Consider the following 7,500-nt stretch of genomic DNA (forward strand, 5'->3'; position numbering starts at 1 on the left):
TCCGCGGAGGCCGGGCGGGCGCCCCCACTCTCTGCCCGCGCACCGGCGCGCCTAAACCGCGGAAAAAAAAGAAAAAACGCGGACCCGCGTGGCAACCCAGCCCGCCCGGCCCAAGGGGCTCGGTCGATGCGCCCACGACCGAGGTGGACGAGGCGCCGCCGCCTCGCCCGGGAAAGGTCCGGGGGGCTCTCGGAATCTCTCTCTCTCTCTCTCTCTCTGTCGGGTGCCGGGTCCGTCAACTCCGAAAAACTCCGCCCGCCAACGCGGGTCCCCGGCTTAAGGCCGAGGAAGGGGGACGGCTTCAACGAGGCGGCCCGGGGACGGGGCGCCCCGACCCCGGCTCCGCAGCTTCACCGGGCGGGCGGACGGCCCGAAACAGTGCCCGCCGAGTGGGCCCCGGCTTAAGGCCAGGCACAAAAGGGACGAGGCGCCGCCGCCTCGCCCGCCAAGCGGCTCTCTCGAATCGCCTTTCACAGCCCTTCTCTCTCGGCATCCCGGGGGGATCCGGCCCCTCCGCTCGGCAGCCCTTCTCTCTCGGCATCCCGGGGGGAGATCCGGCCCCTCCGCTCGGCAGCCCTTCTCTCTCGGCATCCCGGGGGGAAACCGGCCCCTCCGCTCGGCAGCCCTTCTCTCTCGGCATCCCGGGGGGAGATCCGGCCCCTCCGCTCGGCAGCCCTTCTCTCTCGGCATCCCGGGGGGAGATCCGGCCCCTCCGCTCGGCAGCCCTTCTCTCTCGGCATCCCGGGGGGAGATCCGGCCCCTCCGCTCGGCAGCCCTTCTCTCTCGGCATCCCGGGGGGAGATCCGGCCCCTCCGCTCGGCAGCCCTTCTCTCTCGGCATCCCGGGGGGAGATCCGGCCCCTCCGCTCGGCAGCCCTTCTCTCTCGGCATCCCGGGGGAAACCGGCCCCTCCCCGCTGGCAGCCCTTCTCTCTCGGCATCCCGGGGGAAACCGGCCCCCTCCGCTCGGCAGCCCTTCTCTCTCGGCATCCCGGGGGGAATCCGGCCCCTCCGCTCGGCAGCCCTTCTCTCTCGGCATCCCGGGGGGAATCCGGCCCCTTCTCTCTATCTCTCGGCCTCCCGGGGGAACCGGCCCCTCCGCTCGCAGCCCTTCTCTCTCGGTCTCTCGGGGGGATCCGGTCCGTCTTTTCTCAGCCCTTCTCTCTCGGCCTCGCTCTCACTGTGCCAACTTCCCCGGGAGGGACGGGAGCCGGAGCCGAGCCACAAGGAGACTCGCCCCGGCTAGGCGGAACACTGGCTTTTTCCCTTTGCCGGCCACCTGAGTGCGGCTGCTCCTCTCCGCCTGAAACGTAGGCACAGCCTCAGCCAACCTACGGGGATGCGGCCCGTCACCTCGCTCCCATAATACGGGCAGATAAGTCCCAAGCCGCCGAGGCCTCCAAGAGGACCGAGGGAGATCGACCGGGAAGGGGCGCCGCCTCAGGCCGCAGCCTACGATGAGGTAGCCGGAGGCAGCCGACAACAGCGACCCCTTGGTGAACTTCCGCAGCCGGCCGAGACAACAGGTCTACCCGGCACCCGCCGCTATTTGACTAAGTCCCGCCGGCGCGAGGTAGACCTGGTGTCCCAGGGGCCGGGGTAGACCTGGTGTCCCAGGGGCCGGGGTAGACCTGGTGTCCCGGGCTCCGGGGTAGACCTGGTGTCCCGGGGGCCGGGGTAGACCTGGTGTCCGGGTCTCCGGGGTAGACCTGGTGTCCCGGGGGCCGGGGTAGACCTGGTGTCCGGGGCTCCGGGGTAGACCTGGTGTCCCGGGCGCCGGGGTAGACCTGGTGTCCCGGGCGCCGGGGTAGACCTGGTGTCCGGGTCTCCGGGGTAGACCTGGTGTCCCGGGGGCCGGGGTAGACCTGGTGTCCGGGTCTCCGGGGTAGACCTGGTGTCCCGGGCGCCGGGGTAGACCTGGTGTCCCGGGCGCCGGGGTAGACCTGGTGTCCCGGGCTCCGGGGTAGACCTGGTGTCCCGGGCGCCGGGGTAGACCTGGTGTCCCAGGGACCGGGGTAGACCTGGTGTCCCGCCAGATCCGGAGAAGACCTGGTGTCCCCGGCCCGAGAGCCAGCAGACCTGGTGTCCCCGGACCGAGACGGGGTAGACCGGCTGTCCGCGGCCAGAGACGGGGTAGACCTGGTGTCCCCGGCCCGAGACGGGGTAGACCTGGTGTCTGCGGCACAAGACGGGGTAGACCTGGTGTCTCCGGCCAGAAGCGGGGTAGACCTGTTGTCCTAGAGCCCGGGGTAGACCTGGTGTCCCGGGGGCCGGGGTAGACCTGGTGTCCGGGTCTCCGGGGTAGACCTGGTGTCCCGGGGGCCGGGGTAGACCTGGTGTCCGGGGCTCCGGGGTAGACCTGGTGTCCCGGGCGCCGGGGTAGACCTGGTGTCCCGGGCTCCGGGGTAGACCTGGTGTCCCGGGCGCCGGGGTAGACCTGGTGTCCGGGTCTCCGGGGTAGACCTGGTGTCCCGGGCGCCGGGGTAGACCTGGTGTCCGGGGCTCCGGGGTAGACCTGGTGTCCCGGGCGCCGGGGTAGACCTGGTGTCCCGGGCTCCGGGGTAGACCTGGTGTCCCGGGCGCCGGGGTAGACCTGGTGTCCCAGGGACCGGGGTAGACCTGGTGTCCCGCCAGATCCGGAGAAGACCTGGTGTCCCCGGCCCGAGAGCCAGCAGACCTGGTGTCCCCGGACCGAGACGGGGTAGACCGGCTGTCCGCGGCCAGAGACGGGGTAGACCTGGTGTCCCCGGCCCGAGACGGGGTAGACCTGGTGTCTGCGGCACAAGACGGGGTAGACCTGGTGTCTCCGGCCAGAAGCGGGGTAGACCTGTTGTCCTAGAGCCCGGGGTAGACCTGGTGTCCCGGGGGCCGGGGTAGACCTGGTGTCCGGGTCTCCGGGGTAGACCTGGTGTCCCGGGGGCCGGGGTAGACCTGGTGTCCGGGGCTCCGGGGTAGACCTGGTGTCCCGGGCGCCGGGGTAGACCTGGTGTCCCGGGCTCCGGGGTAGACCTGGTGTCCCGGGCGCCGGGGTAGACCTGGTGTCCGGGTCTCCGGGGTAGACCTGGTGTCCCGGGGGCCGGGGTAGACCTGGTGTCCGGGGCTCCGGGGTAGACCTGGTGTCCCGGGCGCCGGGGTAGACCTGGTGTCCGGGTCTCCGGGGTAGACCTGGTGTCCCGGGCGCCGGGGTAGACCTGGTGTCCGGGGCTCCGGGGTAGACCTGGTGTCCCGGGCGCCGGGGTAGACCTGGTGTCCCGGGCGCCGGGGTAGACCTGGTGTCCGGGTCTCCGGGGTAGACCTGGTGTCCCGGGGGCCGGGGTAGACCTGGTGTCCGGGGCTCCGGGGTAGACCTGGTGTCCCGGGGGCCGGGGTAGACCTGGTGTCCGGGGCTCCGGGGTAGACCTGGTGTCCCGGGCGCCGGGGTAGACCTGGTGTCCCGGGCTCCGGGGTAGACCTGGTGTCCCGGGGGCCGGGGTAGACCTGGTGTCCGGGGCTCCGGGGTAGACCTGGTGTCCCGGGCGCCGGGGTAGACCTGGTGTCCCGGGCTCCGGGGTAGACCTGGTGTCTTCGGCACAAGACGGGGTAGACCTGGTGTCCCGGGCGCCGGGGTAGACCTGGTGTCCCGGGCTCCGGGGTAGACCTGGTGTCCCGGGGGCCGGGGTAGACCTGGTGTCCCGGGCTCCGGGGTAGACCTGGTGTCCCGGGCGCCGGGGTAGACCTGGTGTCCCGGGCTCCGGGGTAGACCTGGTGTCTTCGGCACAAGACGGGGTAGACCTGGTGTCCCAGGGGCCAGAAGCGGGGTAGACCTGTTGTCCTAGAGCCCTGGGTAGACCTGGTATCCCGGGCGCCGGGGTAGACCTGTTGTCCTAGAGCCCTGGGTAGACCTGGTGTCCCGGGCGCCGGGGTAGACCTGTTGTCCTAGAGCGCTGGGTAGACCTGGTGTCCCGGGGACCGGGGTAGACCTGGTGTCCCGGGCTCCGGGGTAGACCTGGTGTCCCAGGGGCCGGGGTAGACCTGGTGTCCCGGGCTCCGGGGTAGACCTGGTGTCCCAGGGGCCGGGGTAGACCTGGTGTCCCAGGGGCCGGGGTAGACCTGGTGTCCCGGGCTCGGGGGTAGACCTGGTGTCCCGGGGGCCGGGGTAGACCTGGTGTCCCGGGCTCCGGGGTAGACCTGGTGTCCTCGAGCGCCGGGTAGACCTGGTGTCCCAGGGACCGGGGTAGACCTGGTGTCCCGGGCGCCGGGGTAGACCCGGTGTCCTCGAGCGCCGGGTAGACCTGTTGTCCCGGGACTCGGGGTAGACCTGGTGTCCCGTTCCCCGGGGTAGACCTGGTGTCCCAGGGCCTACCCCGGGGCCCGGGACACCAGGTCTACCCATGGTCCCAGGACACCAGGTCTACCCCGGGGAACGGGACACCAGGTCTACCCCGGGCCCTGGGACACCAGGTCTACCCATGGTCCTGGGACACCAGGTCTACCCCGGGGCCCGCGACACCAGGTCTACCCATGGTCCCAGGACACCAGGTCTACCCCGGGGAACGGGACACCAGGTCTACCCCGGGCCCTGGGACACCAGGTCTACCCCGGGGCCCGCGACACCTGGTCTACCCAGTGCTCTAGGACAACAGGTCTACCCCGGGGCCCGCGACACCAGGTCTACCCAGGGCCCTCGGACACCAGGTCTACCCCGGGGAACGGGACACCAGGTCTACCCCGGGCCCTGGGACACCAGGTCTACCCAGGGCCCTCGGACACCAGGTCTACCCCGGGGAACGGGACACCAGGTCTACCCCGGGCCCTGGGACAACAGGTCTACCCCGGGGCCCTCTGACACCAGGTCTACCCCGGGGAACAGGACACCAGGTCTACCCCGGGGCCCGGGACGCCAGGTCTACCCCGGGGAACGGGACACCAGGTCTACCCAGGGCCCTCGGACACCAGGTCTACCCCGGGGAACGGGACACCAGGTCTACCCCGGGCCCTGGGACAACAGGTCTACCCCGGGGCCCTCTGACACCAGGTCTACCCCGGGGAACGGGACACCAGGTCTACCCCGGGGCCCGGGACACCAGGTCTACCCCGGGGAACGGGACACCAGGTCTACCCCGGGGAACGGGACACCAGGTCTACCCATGGTCCCAGGACACCAGGTCTACCCCGGGGAACGGGACACCAGGTCTACCCCGGGCCCTGGGACACCAGGTCTACCCCGGGCCCCGGGACACCAGGTCTACCCCGGGCCCTGGGACACCAGGTCTACCCAGGGCCCTCGGACACCAGGTCTACCCAGGGCCCTCGGACACCAGGTCTACCCTGGCGCCCGGGACACCAGGTCTACCCCGTGCCCTGGGACAACAGGTCTACCCCGGGGCCCTCTGACACCAGGTCTACCCCGGCGCCCGGGACACCAGGTCTACCCCGGGGCCCGGGACGCCAGGTCTACCCCGGGGAACGGGACACCAGGTCTACCCAGGGCCCTCGGACACCAGGTCTACCCCGGGGAACGGGACACCAGGTCTACCCCGGGCCCTGGGACAACAGGTCTACCCCGGGGCCCTCTGACACCAGGTCTACCCCGGGGAACGGGACACCAGGTCTACCCCGGGGCCCGGGACACCAGGTCTACCCCGGGGAACGGGACACCAGGTCTACCCCGGGGAACGGGACACCAGGTCTACCCATGGTCCCAGGACACCAGGTCTACCCCGGGGAACGGGACACCAGGTCTACCCCGGGCCCTGGGACACCAGGTCTACCCCGGGCCCCGGGACACCAGGTCTACCCCGGGCCCTGGGACACCAGGTCTACCCAGGGCCCTCGGACACCAGGTCTACCCAGGGCCCTCGGACACCAGGTCTACCCTGGCGCCCGGGACACCAGGTCTACCCCGTGCCCTGGGACAACAGGTCTACCCCGGGGCCCTCTGACACCAGGTCTACCCCGGGGAACGGGACACCAGGTCTACCCCGGGGAACGGGACACCAGGTCTACCCAGGGCCCTCGGACACCAGGTCTACCCCGGGGAACGGGACACCAGGTCTACCCCGGGCCCTGGGACAACAGGTCTACCCCGGGGCCCTCTGACACCAGGTCTACCCCGGGGAACGGGACACCAGGTCTACCCCGGGGCCCGGGACACCAGGTCTACCCCGGGCCCCGGGACACCAGGTCTACCCCGGGGAACGGGACACCAGGTCTACCCATGGTCCCAGGACACCAGGTCTACCCCGGGGAACGGGACACCAGGTCTACCCAGGGCCCTCGGACACCAGGTCTACCCTGGCGCCCGGGACACCAGGTCTACCCCGGGCCCTGGGACAACAGGTCTACCCCGGGGCCCGCGACACCAGGTCTACCCATGGTCCCAGGACACCAGGTCTACCCCGGGGAACGGGACACCAGGTCTACCCCGGGCCCTGGGACACCAGGTCTACCCCGGGGCCCGCGACACCTGGTCTACCCAGTGCTCTAGGACAACAGGTCTACCCCGGGGCCCGCGACACCAGGTCTACCCAGGGCCCTCGGACACCAGGTCTACCCCGGGGAACGGGACACCAGGTCTACCCCGGGCCCTGGGACACCAGGTCTACCCAGGGCCCTCGGACACCAGGTCTACCCCGGGGAACGGGACACCAGGTCTACCCCGGGCCCTGGGACAACAGGTCTACCCCGGGGCCCTCTGACACCAGGTCTACCCCGGGGAACGGGACACCAGGTCTACCCCGGGGCCCGGGACACCAGGTCTACCCCGGGGAACGGGACACCAGGTCTACCCCGGGCCCTGGGACAACAGGTCTACCCCGGGGCCCTCTGACACCAGGTCTACCCCGGGGAACGGGACACCAGGTCTACCCCGGGGCCCGGGACACCAGGTCTACCCCGGGGAACGGGACACCAGGTCTACCCCGGGGAACGGGACACCAGGTCTACCCATGGTCCCAGGACACCAGGTCTACCCCGGGGAACGGGACACCAGGTCTACCCCGGGCCCTGGGACACCAGGTCTACCCCGGGCCCCGGGACACCAGGTCTACCCCGGGCCCTGGGACACCAGGTCTACCCAGGGCCCTCGGACACCAGGTGTACCCTGGCGCCCGGGACACCAGGTCTACCCCGTGCCCTGGGACAACAGGTCTACCCCGGGGCCCTCTGACACCAGGTCTACCCCGGGGAACGGGACACCAGGTCTACCCCGGGCCCTGGGACACCAGGTCTACCCCGGGGCCCTCTGACACCAGGTCTACCCCGGGCCCTGGGACACCAGGTCTACCTCGGGGTTAGGGTTAGGGTTAGGGTGTGGGTTGGGGTTGGGGTTGGGGTTAGGGTTAGGGTTAGGGTTGGGGTTGGGGTTGGGGTTGGGGTTAGGGTTAGGGAAACCAGGTCTACCCCGGGGCCCGCGACACCGGGTCTACCCCGGGGCCCTCGGTCACCAGGTCTACCCGGGGGTTAGGGTTAGGGTTAGGGTAAGGGTTGGGGTAAGGGTTAGGGTTAGGGTAAGGGTTGGGGTT

The sequence above is a fragment of the Zonotrichia albicollis genome, unplaced genomic scaffold (genome assembly GCF_047830755.1).
Source record: "Zonotrichia albicollis isolate bZonAlb1 unplaced genomic scaffold, bZonAlb1.hap1 Scaffold_122, whole genome shotgun sequence".
NCBI lineage: Eukaryota > Metazoa > Chordata > Aves > Passeriformes > Passerellidae > Zonotrichia > Zonotrichia albicollis.